This window comes from Hypanus sabinus, chromosome 1 (assembly GCF_030144855.1).
Source record: "Hypanus sabinus isolate sHypSab1 chromosome 1, sHypSab1.hap1, whole genome shotgun sequence".
Classification (NCBI taxonomy): Eukaryota; Metazoa; Chordata; class Chondrichthyes; order Myliobatiformes; family Dasyatidae; genus Hypanus; species Hypanus sabinus.
Genome location: NC_082706.1, coordinates 214,682,976 through 214,705,643, shown reverse-complemented (window position 1 = coordinate 214,705,643; position 22,668 = coordinate 214,682,976).

The following is a 22,668-nucleotide window of genomic DNA, read 5'->3' as shown; positions in this document are numbered from 1 at the left end:
GAAACATCCCGGACCCTGGCAGCAGGGAGGCAAACTACCATCCGGGTCTCCTGATCGTATCCACAGAATCACCTGTCTGACCCCCTAACTATCAAGTCCCCTATTACTACTGCCTTCCTCTTCCTTTCCCTACCCTTCTGAGCTACAGGGCTGGACTTTGTGCCAGAGGCACAGCCGCTGTTGCTTCCCCCAGGTAGGCTGTTCCCTCCCCCCAACAGTACTCAAACAGAAGTACTTATTGTCAAGGGGTACAGCCACTGGGGTACTCTCTAGTACCTGACTCTTCCCCTTACCCCTCATAACCATGACCCACCAGTCTGCCTCCCGTGGGCCCGGTGTGACCACCTGCCTGTAACTCCTATCAACTTCTCACTCTTCCTGACCAGATGAAGGTCATCGAGCTGCAGCTCCAGTTCTCTAACATGGTCCTTTAGAAGCTGCAGCTCAGTGCACCTGTTGCAGATGAGGACGTCTGGGAGGCTAGGAGACTCCAGGACCTCCCACATCTGACACTGAGAACAACAAGCTGCCCTCACACTCATACTTCCCCTTTCCTCAAATAACAGGAAAATCTGAAACCTAAATCTACCTTGCCTCGCCCGCTTCTGCCTCAGCCTGTTGAGCCAAAGCCCGTCAGCCTACACTCTGCTCCCAGCTCACTCTGCTGCCCGCTGTATAAGGCTGTGTCCTTTTTAAATCTTCCCCACTTCACTGCCCGACATCACACACCTGCGCAGTCCCAACTCTCTTAACTCTGATGAGAAGACGAAGAAAAAACATCAAAATGGCTCCTGCCGCTCTCCTCTGACTTCCTTCTCCAAACCATTTCCCTTCTTAACTTGGTCAGATTCTAACAAAGTTCATTTGCATTCATCGAACCCTGTGAATTTACAGGTGTTTCAGAATGTTGCACATAAGCATCTGGGGACTGCTTCCTTCTTTTTCAATCGGGAACAGTTAGCTATTACATGACCAGGTTTCTTACAATAATTACAAATGGGACCAAACTGTCTCTCCTTCACATGTTTTCCTTCCTCCTTACCTTTCTCACTAACTTCTAATTTAATTTCTGGTTTACCTTGACTCTCTGTGCTAGTTTTCCTTTTATAAATTCTGCCCTGAGGAAATTTATTCTTTTAGATTAAAGCATACTCATCAGCTAATTTAGCAGACTCCTGCAATGTAGCAGTGTCCCTCTCATTTAAGTATGTCCTTACTTCAACAGGGATGCTCCTTTTAAATTCCTCCATTAAAATCAACTCTTTCAATTTATCAGTCCTGACGAAAGGTCTCGGCCCAAAATGTTGACAGCGCTTCTCCCTATAGATGCTGCCTAGCCTACTGTGTTCTACCAGCATTTTGTGTGTGTTCTTTCAATTTATTATAGTTCCTATTTACATTTTTAGAGGAAACCCATCTCTCAAAACACACAGCTTTATCGTAGGCAAATTCTACATAAGTTTTTTCCACAGATTGCTTCAAATTTCTGAACCTTTCTCTATATGCTTCTGGAACTAGCTCATACATCTTTAATATACGTTGCTTCACAATATCATAATCAAGTGCTTGCCTAGCAGTTAAAGCTGTATAAACTTGTGCTTTGCCTTTAATTACACTCTGTAACAACACTGGCCACTCTGAAATCAGAGTAACAGTTTCAAAATGTTGAAAATATTTCTCTACTTCTTCAGCTTCACAAAATGGAGGGACCAATTTAATTTCCTGACTAACAACAAAGGTTTTTCTTGAACCAGAGGACTGATTCTCGGACCTTAATTCCGCCATCGCAAGTTCAAATGCTCTCTTTCAATTTTAGATTCTAACCTACGTCGCCCCAAGTCCGCCTAACTTTGTTCTAACTTCATTTTTTTGATTTTTAACTGCATCTCTAGATTACTTATTGGAAACATATCTAAAATTGCTTCATCAAAATCACCCGACTCTACTTAGTGAGATGCAATTTTTCTGTGAATTACAGGCTTTGTTGTAATCTTTGAACTACCTCTAAGTTCCAACCTGCTAGCAATCTCAGAAATAGCACTCTTTTTCGCCTTTGCTAATAACTCCGGGTCTGGCGATGCCAGAAAGTTGTCAATATTCACTGTTGCCGAATACCACTCACAAGCCAATCAAACAAAAGAATTTGATATTCCCCTTTACCAAACAGACTGATAATTAAACCAGCATTTAAGCACAAAAATGGTACATCCTGGACGAGTGCCTCCAATTGTTATGATACGGCAACAATGAATATAGAATTGACACATAAATAAAATATATATTAAACACTGCTCAATAAAAAAACCAAAAGTAAGCAAATGACTAACTTAATCAGAAGCTAACTGCTATTACGGCAATTCAAAAAGTTCTTGAAGCGATAAATGCCAACTCAGTTCTTAAAAGTGGTAAATGCAAAAGTCCAAATGATTTACACAATTAGGAGAGACTTTCTTGAAGTAACGAATTCTTCGACGACGTGACGTTACTGCTGATCTCTGTTGAAATATGCCTTGCCCGAAGGATTTATGACAAAGGAAGTAAAATGGCTTAAAGGCACTGACCTTTCCTTGGTGAATAACCCTGCTCCTGCCCTTTCTGCTCTTTTAGCAGGGACTATCTCGGATGCAGGTTACTAATTCCTTCTGAATGAGGATTCAATAAGGTCAATCCTGTACTACCGATGACAACACCAACTGTACTTGAATCTTTGGATTTTCCATAGTTCTATAAATCTTTACTCTGTGACTGGACTAAACTGGCAGCGCGTAAAACTGCTGGCAATAACCTTTGAGACTTAAGGCAGAAAATAAAACTCCACTCTAAAACAAAACTGCGTCATGAGACAAATACGCAGCATAACGGAGTCACTGACGAATTAAGCCACGAACTGACCTGCATCACCATAGGTCTTTCCCCTTTTATGCCTGTTGAAACAAGCCATCACATGACCTCTCACTGGTGGGAAAATTACATCACTCCACCATCACAAGACCATTATATCATGCTCAGCAGAGACTCAAGTACATCATGCTCACGTGACAGTCACAAGATACCCTCGGGGTATGTAACAACACAAACTCCACAATCAAACTCCACCCTCAAACTCCATTCCTCATACTCAGTCTCAAACTCCACCAATCAAATCCATGCCTCAAACTACTACCCTCAAACTGTGTCCCTCAAACCGCATGCCTCAAACACGACTGCTCAAACTCCACCCCCCAAACTAACTCCATCAAACTCCTCTGCAGAATCTCCATCCCTCAGACTCGACACCTCAAACTCCATCCCCAAACTCCACCACTCAAATTTCATGCCTCAAACTCCACACAACAAACTCTAACCCTCAAACTCCACCCATCAAACTCCCCCTGAAACACCATCCCACATACTCAATGCCTCAATCTCCACACCCTAAACACCACCCACAAAATCCATGCCTCAAACTCCACGCCGAAACTCCACCCTTCAAACTCCGCACAACAAACTCCAACCCTCAAAGTCAATGCCTCACACTCCACACTTCAAACTCCGTTGTTCAAACTCCACCTCTCACAGTCAAGCCCTCAAACTCGATGCCTCATACCCCACTCAACAAGCACCACCCCTCAAACTGCATCCCTCAAATGAAGCCCCTCGAGCTCTGGTATTCAAATTTCATGCCTAAGATTACGCCACTCAAACTCTCTGCCTCAAATTACAAACCTCAAACTCTACCCAACAAACTCCATGCCTCAAACTGTATGTCTCAAACTCCATCTCTGAAACACCAACCCTCAAACTTGATGCCTCAAAGTTTACCACTCAAATTCCACTAGTCAAACCATGCCTCAAACTCCAACCCTCAATCTCTACCTGTCAAGCTCCACCACTCAAACTCCATCCCTCATCTCCAACTCTCAAACTCAATGCCTCAAACTCCACCCCTGAAATGCCACCCCACAATGTCAAGGCCTCAAACCCCAACCCTCAAACTCCAGCCCTGAAAATCCAACCTTAAAACTCTACACCTCAAACTCCTCTCCTCAAACTCCATGACTAAATCTCCACACCTCAAACTCCAACCCTCAAAGTCAAGGCTGCAAACTCCACACATCAAACTGTACCTCTCAAAGTCAAGGCCTTAAACTCGACCCCTCAAACGCCACCCCTCATAGTCAAGGCATCAAACTCCAAGCCTCATACCCCTCATCTAAAACTCCAATGCTCAAACTCTATCAGTGAAACTCCAACCTTCGAACACCATTTTTCAACTCTACACTGCAAACTCCACCACTCAAATTCCACTTGTCAAATTCTACACCTCAAACTCCAACCCTCAATCTCCACCCGTCAAAGTCCACCACTCAAACTCTATGCCTCCATCTTCACCTCTGAAATGCCGCCCCACAAAGTCAGGGCCTCAAACTCCAACCCTCAAAATCCATCCCTGAGAATCCGTCCCTAAAATTCCATGCCTCAAACTCCATATCTCAAACTCGTTCACTGAAACTCTGACCCTCAAACTCCACCCATTAAACTCCACTGCTCAAATTCCACTAGTCAAACCCCATGCCTCAAACTCAACCCTCAATATACACCTGCCAAACTCCACCGCTCAAATTCCATGCCTCAAACTCCTCTGCTCAAACTCGATGCCTAAAACTCTGTACCTCAAACTTCACGCCTCTAACTCCAACCCTCAAAGTCAAGGCCTCAAACTCTACACCTCAAACTCCACCTCTCAAAGTCAAGCCCTCAAACTCGACCTCTCAGACGTCACTCCTCAAATTCTAGGTATAAAACTCCAAGCCTCAAACTCCATGTCTGAAACTCCAATGCTCAAACTCCATCCCCGAAACTCTGACCCTCAAACTCCATTTCTCAAACTCCAACCCTCAATCTCCACCACTCAAACTCCATCCCTTAAACTCCACCTGTCAAAGTCAAGGCTTCGAACTCCATGCCTTAAACACCACACCTCAACTTCAAGGCATCAACTCCACACCTCAAATTCCACGTCCCAAAGCTCCAACACTCAAACGGAATTCCTGAAACTCCGACCATCAAACTCCACCACTCAAACTACACACCTCAAACTCCACACCTCAAATGCAAGACATCAAACTCCATGCCTCACACTCCATGTTCCAAGGCTTCAGCTCTCAAACGGCATTCCTGAAACTCCGCCCCTCAAACTCTGCCACTCAAACTACTCACCTCAAACTCCACACCTCTAAGTCAAGGCCTCAAACTCGGAGTTTGATGCGTGGAGTTCGAGTCATGGAGCTTCAGGCATGGAGTTTGAAGGGTGGAATTTGAGGGGTGAAGTTTGAGGGCTGGAGTCCAAGGGGTGGAGTCTGAGTAGTGGAGCTTGAGGTGTGGAGTTGGAGGCATGGAGATTGAGGGGTGGATTTTGAGGCCTTGACTTTGAGTGTTGGCGTATGAGATGTGAAGTTTGAGGTGTGGTGTTTCAGGGTCAGATTTTCAGTGATGGAGTTTGAGGGTTGCGGTTTGAGGCCTTGACTTTGTGGGGTGGCACTTCAGGGGTATAGTTTGAGGTGTGGAGTTTGTGGCCTTGACTTTGAGGAGTGGAGTTTGAGGTGTGTAGTTGAGTGGTACAGTTTGAGGTGTGACGTTTGAGGCATTGACTTTGAGGCATGGAGTTTGAGGCATAAAGTTTGAGTTGTGAAGGTTGAGGGTTAGAGTTCCGGCGTGGAACTTGAGTGATGGAGTTTGAGGCATGGATTTTGAGGGGTGGTGTTTAAGGTGTGGAGATTGATGCGTTGAGTATGAGGGATAGTATTTCAGGAGAGTTTGATGGGTGGAATTTGAGGATGAGAGTTTGTTGTGTGGAGTTTGAGGCATGAAATTTGAGTGGAGGAGTTTGAGGAGCGGAGTTTGAGTCGTCGAATATGAGGGATGGAGTTTCTGCGGTGGAGTTTGACAGATTTAGTTTTGGGGGTGGAGTTTGAGCAGTCATGTCTGAGGCATGGAGTTTGAGAGACCCAGTTTGACAGGTGGAGTTTGAGGCATCAAGTATGAGGAATGGAGTTTGAAGGGTTGAGTTTGAGTATGGAGTTCAGGGGGTGGAGTTTGTGTGGAGCAATATGAGATGTGCAGTCTGAGGGTTGGAGTTTGTGGTGTGGAGTTTGAGACCTGGACTTTGAAGTGTGGTGTTTGAGGGGTGGAGTTTGATGTGTTGATTTAGAGGTGTGGAGTTTGAGTGGTGGAGTTTGAGGCATGGACTTTGATGGCCGGAGTTTCAGGAATGCCATTTGAGGGTTGGAGTTTTGGAACACGGAGTCTGAGGCATGGAGTTTGATGCCTTGAACTTGAGGGGTGGTGTTTGAGGGGTTGAGTTTGAGGTGTGAAGTTTGAGGTATGGAGTTTTAGGAATGGAGTTTGAGGCTTGGAGTTTTAGGGTTGGATTTTCAGGGTTGGAATTTGAGGGTTGGGGTTTGAGGCCTTGACTTTGTGGTGTGGCATTTCAAGGATGGAGTTTAAGGCATCGATTTTGAGACATGGAGTTTGAGGCGTGGAGTTTGAGGGTTGGAGTTTGATGGGTGGAGATTGAGGGTTGGAGTTTGAGGCATGGGGTTTGACTAGTGAAATTTGAGCAGTGGAGTTTGAGGGGTCAAGTTTGAGGCATGGAGTCTGAGGGTTAGAGATTCAGGGTTGGAGTTTGAGGCCTTGACCATGTGGGGTGGCATTTCAGAGGTGGAGTTTGAGGCGTGGAGTTTGAGTGTGGAGTTTGAGAAATGGAGTTCAAGGGTTGGAGTTTCACCAATAGAGTTTGAGCGTTGGAGCTTGAGATGTGGAGTTTGAGGCCTGGAGTTTGATGCCTTGACTTTGAGGGGTCATTTGAGGGCTTGACTTTGAAAGGTGGAGTTTGAGGGTTAGAGTTTGTTGTGTGGAGTTTGAGGCATGAAATTTGAGTGGTGCAGTTTGAGGGGTGGAGTTTGAGGCATTGAGTATGAGGGATGGAGTTTCTGTGGTGGAGTTTGAGGGATTTCATTGGGGGTGTGGAGTTTAAGCAGTCGTGCCTTAGGCATAGAGTTTGAGGGACCCATTTTAAGGGGTGGAGTTTGAGGCGTGGAGTTTATGGGGTGGAGTTTGAGTGGAGGAGTTTGAGATATGGAGTGTGAGGGGTGGAGTTGGTGGTGTGGTGCTTGAAATCTGGACTTTGAGGCATGGAGTTAGAGGGGTGGAGATTGAGGGGTGGAATTTGAGGTGTGGAGTTTGAGGCCTTGACTTTGAGGCCTTGACTTTGAGGTGTGGAGTTTGTGGTGTGTAGTTTGAGTGTCAGAGTTTCAGGAATGCCGTTTGAGGGTTGGAATTTTGGAACAAGGTGTTTGAGGTGTGGGGTTTGATGCTTTGAATTTCATTTCATTTCATTTTTCAATCTTTTTATTGATTTTCAAATAAAGAATATACAAATCAGAGGAGGAGTTTAGCAAACAGATAATACAAAGGACATATAAACAGCAATAAAAAAACCCCCCAGAAAGTATATATTGTCAAGATCAGATAGGCAAAATGTTACGCTGTTATATATACAATATAGTCAAAAAAACTACAACTCCTCATAGCAATCATAAATAAAAGATTGGAAATTTTACTTGATAAAGGGAAAAACCCCCCACTAACTAAACTAAAACAAAAAATAAGAGAAAAGAAAAGAAAGAAAAAGAAAGATTGGGCAGTCCGATTGAGGATAAAATTAGAAAAAAGAGAAAGAGAAAAAAAATCCTTCCAGTCATCTCCGAACCTTCACGGATAAGGATTTTTCCAAAAGAGAATAAAGAAAAATAAATAAACAAACAAATAAATAAATAAATAAATAAAATCATGTGAAAATATTGAATAAAGGGTCACCAGACTTGTTCAAAATTAAAGGATGTATCAAATGTCTGGCTTCTAATTTTCTCCAAGCTTGGACATGACATAATGGCGGAGAGCCAATAAAAAACAGTAGGTGGATTAGAATCTTTCCAGTACAGCAAGCTAGCTCTCCTAGCCAGTAAAGTTGAAAAGGTTATCACATGTTGAATGGAAGCAGACAGTTTGCTTGTTTCCTCTGGAATAATCCCAAAAATTGCTGTAAGTGAATTGGGTTGAACATCCACATCTATAACTTTAGATAATATTCCAAACTCATCTCTCCAAAAATTGTTTAAGCTTACACATGACCAAAACATATGAGTTAGAGTAGCCACTTCTGCTTTACATCTGTCACAAATAGGGCTTACATTAGCAAAAATATGCACCAATTTATCTTTGGACATATAGGCCCTGTGTACTGTCTTAAACTGAATTAAGGTATGGCATGTGCAGATAGATGAATTATTAACTAGATAATAAATTTTACTCCATTGATTATCTGAAAGTAAATGTTGAAGTTCTACTTCCCAGGTACATTGAACCCTATCATTAGGTGACATGTGAGCATTCATTAACTGTTTATAAATGATAGCTATTAATCGTTTTTGAAAAGGTTTAAGCTGAAAAATAACATAAGCCAAATTTAAAGAGCAGGTCAAGGGATAATTCAATAAAAAATCACATAAAAAATTCCTAACCTGTAAGTATCTGAAAAAATGTGTATTAGAGATATCATATTTATCTATTAACTGCGAAAAGGGCATTAAACAGTCCTGTAAAAACAGATCTAAAAAAGTTTTAATTCCCTTAATTTTCCATGTTAAAAAAACCTTATCCAAAATTGATGGTTTAAAAAAGAAATTAGAATAAATATTACTAGAAAGTAGAAAATCATTTAATTCAAAAAATCTACGAAACTGAAACCAAATTTTTTGGTAGAGTAACTATTTTTATAGGATTTATTCGACCTATCAATGACATCGACATAGACGACCATTTAGAAAGCACCTGTTGAGTATATTCAACTAAAGGGAAGAAATTATACCTATATAGGTCTTTAAAATTTTTAGTAATTTTGATACCAAGGTAAGTGAAATGGTTTTTAGCAATATTAAAATGTATTTGATCATAATGATCAGAATAATTATTAATAGGAAATAATTCACTTTTATGTAAATTAAGTTTATATCCAGAAAAAATACCAAATTCCGTAAATATAGATAACATAAAAGGAATAGATTTCCTAGGATTTGAAATGTAAACTAATAAATCATCCGTGTATAATGAAACCTTATGTAATTTATCCCCTCTCTTAATACCCTGCACAGAATTAGAATTCCTAAGAGCAATAGCAAGTGGTTCTAAAGCCAAATTAAATAATAAAGGACTAAGGGGACAACACTGATGGGTACCTCTATATAATCTAAAATAAGGAGACTTTTGATTATTAGTTATAACCGTAGCTACCGGGGCCTGATAAATCAATTTAATTCAGGAAATAAATCCTGGACCAAAATTAAACCTCTTCAAAACCTGAAATAGATAAGGCCACTCCATCCTATCAAAGGCTTTCTCTGCATCCAAAGATACGATACATTCAGATTCTTTGGCTGAGGGGGAATAAATGATATTTAAAAATCTTCAAATATTAAAATGTGAGTGCCAATTTTTGATAAATCCTGTTTGATCGTTTGAGATAACATTAGGCAAGATATTCTCAAGCCCATTTGCTAAAATCTTAGAGAGGATTTTAAAATCTACATTCAATAAAGAAATAGGTCTATAGGATACACATTCCAGTGGGTGTTTTCCTATTTTTGGAATCAATGAAATTAGTGCCTCATAAGTTTTAGGAAGGTTCCCAGAGGATATAGAATTGGTAAATGTTTGATGAAGATGTGGTATAAGCATTTCATGAAAAGTCTTGTAAAATTCTACCGTAGAACCATCAGGTCTCAGAGCTTTACCTAATTGCATAGAGGATATAGCCTTGGCTATCTCTTCTTGTTTAATAGGTGCATCTAACACATCAACATCTTGAATCAAAATTTGAGGTATGTTTAACCTTTGCAAAAATCTATTCATAATAATAGTGCTATCAGAGAATTCAGATTTATAAAGATTAGAATAGAAGTCCATAAATATCTTACTAATTTCATAAGGATCTAAAGTTTCTGTTCTATCTGGTTGACAAACTTTTAAAATCTGTCTTCTGACCATCCGAGCCTTTAACTGACCCACTAAAAGCTTAGCAGATTTTTTCCCATGTATATAAAATAAACTTTTAGATTTAAAAATTTATTGTTCAATGGGAAAGCTCAGAAGCAAATCATACTATGATTGAAGTTCGACCCTTTCTTTATATAGGTCTTCAGTAGGTTTAATTGAATACGCTTTACCTATCTGTTTAATTTTATTAGTAAGCATTGACAATTCCGCTTTAGTTTTCTTTCTCAAGGCTGCTGAATATGAGATTATCTGTCCCCTAAGAAAAGATTTCAACGTGTCCCATATAACCAGATTTGACATTCCTTCAGTTGTATTAAATCCAAAAAATATAGAAATTTGCTCCTTAATAAAATTAACAAAAGCTGGATCCTGTAACAATATGGGATTCAGTCTCCACTGTGACATTTTCAAAAATCTATCCAAAAGCTTAAGGGATAACTTTAAAGGTGCGTGATCTGAGAGTGCAATGACGTCATTGGCACATTCAACAATAGAGTTTAACAGACGTGTATCTAAGAAAAAGTTATCAATTCGAGAATACTTATGATGAATGTGTGAGAAAAAAAGAGAAATCTTTATCATTGTGGTGTTTATATCTCCAAATATCGACAAGGCCATATTCTAATAAAAAAGAGTTAATACAAGCTGCCGCTTTATTATGGAGTGATGGATTGGTTGATGACCTGTCAATTGCCGGATTTAAACAACAATTAAAGTCACCACCCATGATTCATTGAGATTCGGTAACTCAGCAAAAAGTTTCTTAAAAAGATCAGAACTATCTACATTAGGTGCATATACACACACCAGAGCTACCTTTTGCTCGCATAATAAACCAGTAACAACTAAATATCTTCCAATCGAATCAGTGGTAGTATTAAAGTGTACAAAAGGGATTTTGGGGCTAAGAAATATAGAAATGCCTCTAATTTTACCATTAGACAGTGAGTGGAACAGAGGTCCTTTCCAAAAATGGAAAAACCTGTTTTCGTATCTGATTTTCTTGCGCAAAAATAATATCTGTGTAACGTTCTCCTTCGGGTGTAACGAACGCCGAATTTAACGTCCGGATAAACCACAGCCAATGCAAACCAGATCGCAGTAAGATTAACCATTTACTGTTCACTCTTCACATTAACATATGGTGAAAACTGTTGATAAAACAATACAAGATTGATACAGTATTTGTTCCTTCCTTAATATCACATTTCAAGTGTAAATACTTGCAAAGGTGATTATAACTACATTACACTAAGGTGCAGTATACAGGGAGAGTTTACCTGCTCCATTGACTACTTTAAATACACTTCCATGCAAACTATCCGCGACTCTTTAACTAACGAAAGCATAAACATTATCTACCGTCGTTACTTCTAACAGGATCGGCATTAACATCTTAGTTCAATATATCGATTATCTATTAACTTACAGCGTTGCTCTCACTGTGATTTCTCATGCCTGCAAAACTGCTTCTGCTCAGGTGAGCCTCGTGGAAAGCCCCCACCCTCGCGCTAATTTCAAACCGGTGTTTTCCCACAAGACGCGGCGAAACCGGATGACGTCATCGCATGCCGATATATTTTACATGCAATGAATATACTTTAAACACTCCTAATTCTAACCAGAATATACTATTGAATGAATTACTAAGCGAAAATATTATAAACTAAATAACTGTCATAAAGACAGCACAATCTGCATTAAGTATTTTTAATTTCTTAAAAATCTTTTTACACTTAATGGGGTGATTGACACCATTCCAATTCTAAGATATTATAATAATTTTGTTAACATCCATGTTTAAAATTGAATTTAATATTATATAAAATAAATGTTACGCAAGTACAGATTAAACCAAAAGGCATGGGTACAACCAGAAGGAGTGACTCATTTACAAAAGAGAAATCCATCAAAAGAACTGCCCAATCAAGAAAAAAACCTAGTCTAGTAGACACCTCCCACCCTCCCACCTCCCAAGAGATAAGAATTAAGTGACCGATAGGCTGGTCCCATGCTAAACTAATAACCCTTGATCCTGTTCTCCATCTTGCAGCTCTGTATATTAAAACAAAGCAAAGATCCCATGAAGAATAGCCATAATAAAAGGCACAAGTAGAATTCAACTATTATAATGTTATGTCTAACAGTAATAAAAACATAATCAACAATGCCCATTTTAGAATCAGCTGAAATATCTTAAACATATATTCAAAAAAGAGAATAAATCTGAGCGAATAATATTACAAACACTATTCTTTCTCTCAAAAAAGAAAAGTAAATGAGTATATATATAACAGACCTAAAACTATAAGTATTGATACAAATAAAAAAATAAAAAGATTAATACACAACAGGTCCTACACAGACCATTAGAGTACTGTTATGAGTGCCGAACAGATCTGATGGAAATGGGGTGCAGAGTTAATCATTCCCCCCCCCCCGCCTTTGAGAAATATGAACTATTACTATTGCTATGCTGCTAATGAGAGAGAGAGATGAAGCACAGAAGCAGGGACATCTGCTACAGATAAGAGAGAGGGACACACACATTTGATTTATGTATTATGGCTTCTTCCTGGATTGTTTACCTTTCACTACAAGGATGTTACTTTGCTCGTTAACATTCCTAAGGAGACAGCAGGAGTGGCCTGATATGACGGACATGGTCATTTTGAGTTGATGGATGGCTGATACCCCCGTCAATGGGGACTAAATACAGGTGTGGGGAGACACCCCTCAAACACACCAGTGGACACTGACCGAGTGTTGTGCACCCACAGGAAGGTGGGGGCTTCGAGGACCGAATCAGGAGATCGGTCAACAAAGCTCACAGTGTGACAGCAGGGCCGGTGGGGGCTTGTGTGTGTCCACTCATGCCAGAGTGATGACTCCACCACAGAAGAACGGTCTAGCCGAGGACGGAGGGGGTCATAACCGAATGACCACAATGGTATGACAGAATAAGAAGACAACAGAAGGTTTGCTGGCTGCAGCCGCTCAATCTCTTGCTCTCTCTCTCTCTCCCCAACAAATTACTTTACAACAACCGTAACTACCTCAGCACACATGAACTGAACTGAACTCTATATTCTCTTATGACAATTCATTTACCCCTAGTCATTGATAGAGCTTGTTTAATATTGTTGATTATTATTCCTACACTTGTTTATTATTGCTAACTTGTTTTATATGTATATTTGCATTTTTGATATTGTATTGCTTAGTTTACTAATAAACACCTTTAGTTTTGGTACCACCAGATGCCAACAGATTCTTCTATTTCTGCTGGTCTGTAAACCCAATTACGGGGTACTACCAAATTGGGGGCTCGTCCAGGATTTGATTACCAAATTGGTGGGGGGGGGGCGGTGAATCAGGATAGAAGTCCCTTATCTGATCTGGTTGTGTGGATAACCAGATGGGAAATCAGCAAAGATGGAGATTGACAAATTTTTAAAAGAACCAACTACGGGGGGCATTAGAGGATGCCAGAAAGGTGGAATTGTTGAGTGTTGCGAGACAATTGAATCTCTCATTGGTGAAAGCTGGTGATACAGAGAGCAATAGCTGTGTATTATGTATCCTGAGATGTGTTCCCGTTGGATGTATTGGAATTGTTCCCTGAGAGGAAACTAACAGAGAGTGAGCTTCAGTTACAGTTAGAAAGATTAAGGTTGGCTGAGGAGAAAGAGAAAAGGGAGCATTAACTTCAGTTAAGGCAGCTGGAGACAGGGAGGTGGCTGCAAAGCAGAGGGAGGAAAGGGAGAAAGAGAGGCAGTTTGAGCTGGAAAAAGTAAAGTTAAAGGCAGCACAGGGAAGGGACCAGGCAGCAGACCCAAACAAGGTGTTCAAGATTGGTCAGGAGATTAAGTTGGTATCCCCATTTGAGGAGATGGATGTCGATAGGTATTTCCTTCATTCTGAGAAAGTTGCTTTGAATCTGAACTGGCCTAAGGAGAAATGGGCTGTTCTGTTACAGAGTGTACTTAGGGGGAAGGCTCAGCAAGCGTATTTGGCATTGACTATGGATGAGTCTAAAGATAATGATGAAGTAAAAAGGGCTATACTAAGGAGTTATGAGTTGGTTCCAGAGGCATACCAGCAGAAGTTCTGGAATTTGAGGAAGCCATGGGACCTCACATATTTAGAGTTTGCCCGTGAGATTCAAATGTATTGTGAGTGTTGGTGTGCCTCAAAAGGGGTCATTGGAGATAATGACAAACTGCTACAGTTAACGTTGATTGAGCAGTTCAATGGTTGTATCCCTGAAGGTATGAAGACGTACTTGGATGAGAAGGAGACAGAGACTCTGTCTGCGACTGCCAAGTGTTATGATCCCTCCTTTGTGAGAATCGCAAGAGCACCCATCGAAAGGTGGGGGGGTCAGTAGACCCAGTAGGAGAGAGAGAGAGAAATGTGCCAAATTGCATGTCCCCACCCGGGATACAGAATAAGACGACAGCGACTATTGTCTCATGGAGACCACGTGAAAAGCCCTTGGGCTAGGTGGGCTGGTTGAGAGAGAGATTGCATCATAACAACCAGATTGACACCTGCGACCCCGTGAGGAAGTATAAAGGAGAGTCTCGGGGGACAGCCCCCTTAGACGCACCAAGAAGACATGAGAGAGTATTCCCACAGCAGCGGGAAGCCATTCTGAAGGAAGCCACGTGCGTTAGATTCCGGGATTGGAATTTGTGGCTGGAATCACGGAAAACCGCTTTTAACTAACATCGGGGAGAGGAAACCAATGCTCCCCTGATTTCATGGAAGATTCATCAAGACTCGGCAAGTTCTTTCTCTTCTCCCCCAATCTCTCTCTCTCGGTCGCCCCACGTAAAACCCAGCGATTTTCAAGGGGCTGAGGCCAGCAGACTTTCTGAGTGACTTTTATATTTCCAACAATATATTAACCCCTAGACATCAGCAGAGCTCACTTCTTAATGATTATTACTATACCCATGCTTTAGATTGAGTGTTGATGATGTGCATTATCTGAATGTATGTATTAACCCTACTTTTGTGTCCCTTTATAAATAAAACGTTTGATAATAGTGACATCAGACTTCAACGGACCTCTCTATCTTTGCTGGTAAGTTCTCCAGTTGCGGGATTCATAACACAAGTTAGCAGATGAGTATGCCTTAACCCACAAGACAAAATTTCCCCCAAATAAGAGCTACCACAGGAATAGTAGGGACGGTAGAGAAAGCCCACCGGCTAAGGCAGAGAATAAGCTGGGGACTACCGGAAAAGGCAAGGAGGAGGAAAAGCAGGCTGGCAAGAAGGTTCCCAGCTTTACGTGTTATAATTGTGGGAAAGCTGGCCACATAGCATCTAAGTGCTTTGCTCCGAAGAAGGAGACAGGAAAAGGAAAGACAGCAACTCCGACTGGTTGCATTGAGCTGGTCAGCAGACCGATGAGGAAGGCAAGGTTAGATAGAGCCCAAGAGGGGCATGAGAGGTTTATTTCAGAGGGTATGGTATCTGTGAAGGAAGGAGAAACTCCAGTTCCAGTTCAGATCTGGAGAGATACTGGGGCTGGTCAGTCATTGATTCTAAGGAAGGTGTTAGACTTTGGTGCTGAGACCGAGACTGGGGAGGTAAATGTGTTAAAAGGTATCGGAAAAGGAACCTTTGCACAGAATATTTCTGAAATGTGACCTGGTATCTGGACCAGTCGAAATAGGGGTGTGGTCTGAAACACTAATGGACAGTGTGGATGTCCTACTCGGTAATAATCTTGCAGGTGGTGATGTGTATTCAGCAGTGAAGCTAACAAGCAAGCCTGTAAGTGCTGAGGACCCGCCCATAGATTCCAAGATTTATCCCGCCTGCACAATAACTCGCAGCATGTCTAGAAAGGCGGCTGAGACAGAAACCAGTTTAACTGAGTCCAGTGTTGATTTAGCAGAGACGTTTTTACCGACCTTGTATCAGAAGGGGTTACCGGATGAGGAGAAAAAGGATAGTGGGGTTAAGGAAAGTAAGGGAGATGAAGCAGATTTAGTGTTGTCACAGAATGAAATTTTGAACCTGGCCCATAAGATACCCCTAGGTGGACACTTGGGAGTGAGGAAGAAGGTTATGGAGGCACAGAACCAAGATGAGAAACAAATGGGGCAGCTAGAAGGTCCAGGGTTGGACATTGGTGATTTATGTAGCTTGACGGAGCTGTTTGCAGTTGAAGAATTTAAGTGTGTTCCTGATGATATAAGGGCTGTCCTAGATGAAAAGGATGCTGCTACCTTGAGGGAGTCTGCTGGGTTAGCAGACAGGATTGTTTTAACCTGCAAGGTTGAGTTTACTCCGGAGGAGAGTTGCCCAGAGAGCAACTAGGAGGATCAGGGGAATTTGGAATTTGAAAAGGGGACTGGTATTGAAAGCCTAGGAGAGGCAAATGTCCTGTTGGCCTGTGTTCAGATTGTTGAAGTACCTATGGATGCACAGGGTACTGAACCTTGTGTGGAGTCTATTTTTCCTAGACTTTTGAATAAGGAAAATTTAAAGTCTGGATTTTTTTTAGAAGCATTGACCATGCTGAAGGGACAGTGGTTTGTTAACAAGGTGCCTGCAAATCAATTACAGTTTGTTTTAGAATTTAAGGGTAATCAACTTGGTGATGTTGTTCAAATATGTGATTTGGAGAGGCAAAACTTGAAGTGTTGTTTTGACCAAGAGGGATCACCTGCAGATGTTAAACTGGAAACTAATAGAATTAAAGATCCTGAAGATAAAATTAATGAGTGGTGTGGAAGTTCAGCAAATGGGCTTAGTTTGGAAAAAATTAGTGACAAACTAGCCCCTGTGAAAGGAGTCTGCGAAGGCCTATTCCAAGCTGGTGAGGAAGCTAATCACGTGAGAGTTAAGTGGAAAAGAGGCAAGGGTTGACCAAATGCCACTTTAAATAACAGGAGTAAAGGGAATTTGATTTTTTTTTAGACAAAACATGTGAATAATAAAGACAATGTCATAGTAGATTGACTAAATGTTAAAAGTGAAATAGAGATTAGTATTTGCACAAACTTCTGTAATGTGTTACATGGTAATCACACATGTATTGGTTCACACTTTGTAATATACACCTAAGCTAAGAACACAACTCCTTGGTAATTTTGGCAAACATGGAGAATAAAAATAGACAGTTATTGAGTTGGAGTCTATTGTTACAAGAATTCGATATTAAAATACAACATGTAAAGGGGAGTGACAATGTAATTGCTGATTGTTTATCCAGGTGTTAATTTGAAAGTATATCTGTATTATTCTTGTAGTTAATGACCACTTCTGTATTATGTTAGACTCTGTAGTGTGCTTTACTAGTTAATTTTCATCCTGGTGAAAATTCCTTGATGGATGGGGGTGTTATGAGTGCTGAACAGATCAGATGGAAATGGGGTGCAGAGTTAACCATCCCCCCCCCTTTGAGAACTATGAACTATTACTATTGCTAAGCTGCTAATGAGAGAGAGAGATGAAGCGCAGAAGCAGGGACATCTGCTACAGATAAGCGAGAGGGACACACACATTTGATTTATGTATTATGGCTTCTTCCTGGATTGTTTACCTTTCACTACAAGGATGTTACTTTGCTCGTTAACATTCCTAAGGAGACAGCAGGAGTGGCCTGATATGACGGACATGGTCATTTTGAGTTGATGGATGGCTGATACCCCCGTCAATGGGGACAAAATACAGGTGTGGGGAGACACCCCTCAAACACACCAGTGGACACTGACCGAGTGTTGTGCACCCACAGGAAGGTGGGGGCTTCGAGGACCGAATCAGGAGATCGGTCAACAAAGCTCACAGTGTGACGGCAGGGCCAGTGGGGTGCTTGTGTGTGTCCACTCATGCCAGAGTGATGACTCCACCACAGAAGAACGGTCTAGCCGAGGACGGAGGGGTCATAACTGAATGACTGCAACTGTACAACGGAATAAGAAGACAACAGAAGGTTTTCTGGCTGCAGCTGCTCAATCTCTTGCTCTCTCTCTCTGTCTCTCTCTCCAACAAATTACAATACAACCATAACTACCTCAGCACACATGAACTGAACTGCTCGATATTCTCTTATGACAATTCATTTACCCCTAGACATTGATAGAGCTTGTTTAATATTGTTGATTATTATTCCTACACTTCTATGTTTATTATTGCTAACTTGTTTTATATGTATATTTGCATTTTTGATATTGTATTGCTTAGTTTACTAATAAACACCTTTAGTTTCGGTACTACTAGACTCCAACGGATTCTTCTATTTCTGCTGGTCTGTAAACCCAGTTACCAGGTACGTAACAGTACAATACTATAAAGGTTCCCTACAAAACAGATATATATGTACTAATTAATAATAAGGTAAAAAAATTAAATCAGCCACGTCCCATACCAAAGACTGAAAAGGTATAGAAATTCTTAACTCAGAAGATCCATAAACAACTCGTACAGTAAATACTTCAGAATTGCCTATGGAGTAATTGGGTTAACTTTAATATTTTATTCAGTAGGCTTAACTTTAAGATTTTTAACATACTCCCATCCCTCCTGAGCAGAGTAGATTCTCAGTGACTGAGATTTTTCAGGAAAAATTATCAGCTTTGCTGAAAAGCGAAGGGAGGGGTATAAATCTAATTTATACATTTCATTCAGAACTCCTTGGTATTTCCTTCTTTCGGCAAAGATTTCATGAGGATAGTCTTCGACTATACGAATCTGTGTCGAATTAAAGATTAATTTCTGCTTCTTTCTGGCTTCTCAAAGAATAGCTTTTTAGTTGTATAATAATGCAAAGAAAGTACAACTGGTCCAGGACATAATTCGGATGAACGCCGAGAAAATGGAATTCTATGGGCTCTGTCAATTAATGGGCTAGCTTTGAAGGTCTCATTAAAAAGTGAGTACAACATATCTGAGAAGAATTTTAACAGATTGCCAGCTTCAGTATTTTCAGGCAGTCCCAGAATAGGCAAATTCCTCCAACACCCTCTACTATCTAAATCAACCATTTTCATCTCCATCGAAGATATCTTCATTCCTTGATCTTTAATAGTTTGCTTGAATAGATCATGCTCATTCTCAATTCGAGTTGTAGTCTGCTGAAGTGTTTGAAGTTGAGAGTCCAAATTTTTCAGAGTCTTGAATCATAGAAATAGCTTTTTCAAGCTTCCCGTTTGAACCAGCCAGCTTATCAATTTAAATATCAAGTGATCCGAATTCTGATTTCATGTCTTGTATTGAAGAAAATATTCCTGCTAATGTAACAGATTCCTCCGTTTTCTTGGTTCCGTTTGCTCCGTTTCAGGAAAAGTCTTGCGCTTCTCAGTTCAATACCAGAACGATTTTTTTCGGCCATTGTAATTAAGTCGTAAATCCTTCAGCGGAAGTAATAAATCATCAAAGCTAAAAGGGATCTGTCAGTGGGATATAAAATATATTAAAAGAGAGAGCCGCTAGGAATGCGACATTCCATATGCTATAAAATAGAAAATCAATGCTTTGAATTTGAGGTGTGGAGTTTGAGGGTTGGAGTTTCAGGAATGCCGTTTGAGGTTTGGAGTTTTGGAACGTGGAGTTTGAGGCATGGAGTTTGATGGCTTGCAATTGAGGTGTGGAGTTTGAGGTCTTGACATTGAGGGGTGAAGTTTGAGGGGTGGAGTTTGAGTGACAATAGACAATAGACAGTAGGTGCAGGAGTAGGCCATTTGGCCCTTCTAGCCAGCACCGCCATTCACTGTGATCATGGCTGATCATACACAATCAGTACCCCGTACCTGCCTTCTCCCCATATCCCTTGAAAGCATCCAGACACTTGGTCTCCACTGCCTTCTGGGGCAGAGCATTCCACATATCCACCACTCTCTGGTTGAAAAAGTTTTTCTGCATCTCTGTTCTAAATGGTCTACCCCTTATTCTTAAACTGTGGCCTCTAGTTCCGGACTCACCCATCAGCGGGAACATGCTTCCTGCCTCCAGCGTGTCCAATCCCTTAATAATCTTATATGTTTCAATTAGATCCCCTCTCATCTTTCTAAATTCCAGTGTATACAAGCCCAGTCGCTCCAATCTTTCAACATATGACAGTTCTGCCATTCTGAGAATTAACCTTGTGAACCTATGCTGCAATCCCTCAATAGCAAGAATGTCCTTCCTCAAATTTGGAGACCAAAACTGCACACAATACTCCAGGTGGGGTCTCACCAGGGCCCTGTACAGCTGCTGAAGGACCTCTTAACTCCTATACTCAATTCCTCTTGTTATAAAGGCCAGGATGCCATTAGCTTTCTTCACTGTCTGTTGTACCTGCATGCTTGTTTTCATTGACTGATGTACAAGAACACCCAGATCTCGTTGTACTTCCCCTTTTCCTAACTTGACTCCATTTAGTGATGGGTTTGATGGGTGTATTCTGAGTGGTGGAATTTGAGGTGTCTATTTTGAGCAGTGGAGTTTGAGGGTTGGAGTTACAGGGATGCTGTTTGAGGGTTGGAGTTTTGGAACGTGGAGTTTGAGGCATAGAGTTTGATGCCTTGAATTTGAGGTGTGGAGTTTGAGCCCTTGAGATTGAGAGGTGGAGTTTGAGGGATGAAGTTTGAGTGGTGGAGCCTGAAGGGTGGAGATTGAGTGTTGGAGTTTGAGGCTTGGAGTTTGATGCCTTGACTTTGAGGAGTGGCGATTGAGGGGTCGAGTTTGAGGGTTTGACTTTGAGAGGTGGAGCTTGATGCATGAAGTTTGAGGTGCAGAGTTTTAGGGAATGAGTTTGAGGGGAGAATTTTGAGTTGTGGTGTTTTAGGGTCAGATTTTCAGTGATGAAGTTTGAGGGTTGGGGTTTGAGGCCTTGACTTTGTGGGGTGGAGTTTGAGATGTGTAGTTGAGTGGTACAGTTTGAGGTGTGACATTTGAGGTGTTGACTTTGAGGCATGGAGTTTGAGGCATAAAGTTTGAGTTGTGAAGTTTGAAAGTTAGAGTTCCAATGTGGAGTTTGAATGGTGGAGTTTGAGGCATGGATTTTGAGGGGTGGTGTTTAAAGTGTGGAGATTGATGCATCGAGTATGAGGGGTGGTATTTCAGGGGAGTTCAATGGGTGGAGATTGAGGGTTAGAGTTTGTTGTGTGGAGGTTGAGGCATGAAATTTGAGTAGAGGAGTTTGAGGAGTGGAGTTTGAGTCGTCGTATATGAGGGATAGAGTTTCTGTGGTGGAGTTTGATGGATTTAGTTTTGGGGGTCGAGTTTGAGCAGTTATGTCTGAGGCATGAAGTTTGAGAGACCCAGTTTGACAGGTGGAGTTTGAGGCATGGTTTGACTAGTGGAGTGTGAGGCGTCGAGTATGAGGAATGGGATTTGGTTGAGTTTGAGTGTGGAGTTTATGGGGTGGAGTTTGTGTGGAGGAGTATGAGATGTGGAGTCTGAGGGTTGGAGTTTGTAGTGTGGAGTTTGAGACCTGGACTTTGAAGTGTGGTGTTTGAGGGGTGGAGTTTGAGTGGTGGAGTTTGAGGAGCTGAGTTTCAGGAATTCCATTTGAGGGTTGGAGTTTTGGAAGGTGGAATTTGAGGCATGGAGTTTAATGCCTTGAACTTGAGTTATGGAGCTTGAGGTGTGTAGTTTGAACATTGGAGTTTGAGGCATGGACTTTGATGGTTGGAGTTCCAGGAATGCTGTTTGAGGGTTGGAGTTTTGGAACACGGAGTCTGAGGCATGGAGTTTGATGCCTTGAATTTGAGGTATGGCATTTGAGGGGCTGAGTTTGAGGGCTTGACTTTGAGAGGTGGAGTGTGAGGTATGGAGTTTGAGGTGTGGAGTTTGAGGTTTGGAGTCTGAGGCATGAAGTTTGAGTTACAGAGTTTTAGGAATGGAGTTTGAGGCTTGGAGTTTTTGGGTCGGATTTTCAGGGTTAGAATTTGAGGGTTGGGGTTTGAGGCCTTGACTTTGTGGTGTAACATTTCAAGGGTGGTGTTTGAGGCATTGATTTTGAAACATGGAGTTTGAAGTGTGGAGTTTGAGGGTTGAAGTTTGACGGGTGGAGATTGAGGGTTGGAGCTTGAGGCATGGGGTTTGACTAGTGGAATTTGAGTGGTGGAGTTTGAGGGGTCGAGTTTGAAGCAAGTAATCTGAGGGTTGGAGATTCAGGGATGGAGTTTGAGACATGGAGTTTTAGGGATGGATTCTCAGGGATGGATTTTCAGGGTTGGAGTTTGAGGCCTTGACTATGTGGGATGGCATTTCAGAGGTGGAGTTTGAGGCATGGACTTTGAGAAATGGAGTTCGAGGGTCAGAGTTTCTCTGATAGAGTTTGAGACAAGGAGTTTGAGGTTTGGAGTTTGATGCCCTGACTTTTAGGGGTCGTTTGTGAGCTTGACTTTGAGAGGTGGAGTTTGAGGGTTAGAGTTTGTTGTGTGGAGTTTGAGGCATGAAATTTGAGTGGTGCAGTTTGAGGGGTGAAGTTTGAGGCATCGAGTATGAGGGATGGAGTTTCTGCGGTGGAGTTTGAGGGAATTAGTTGAGGGGTGGAGTTTGAGCAGTCGTGCCTTAGGCATAGAGTTTGAGGTACCCATTTTAAGGGGTGGAGTTTGAGTGGAG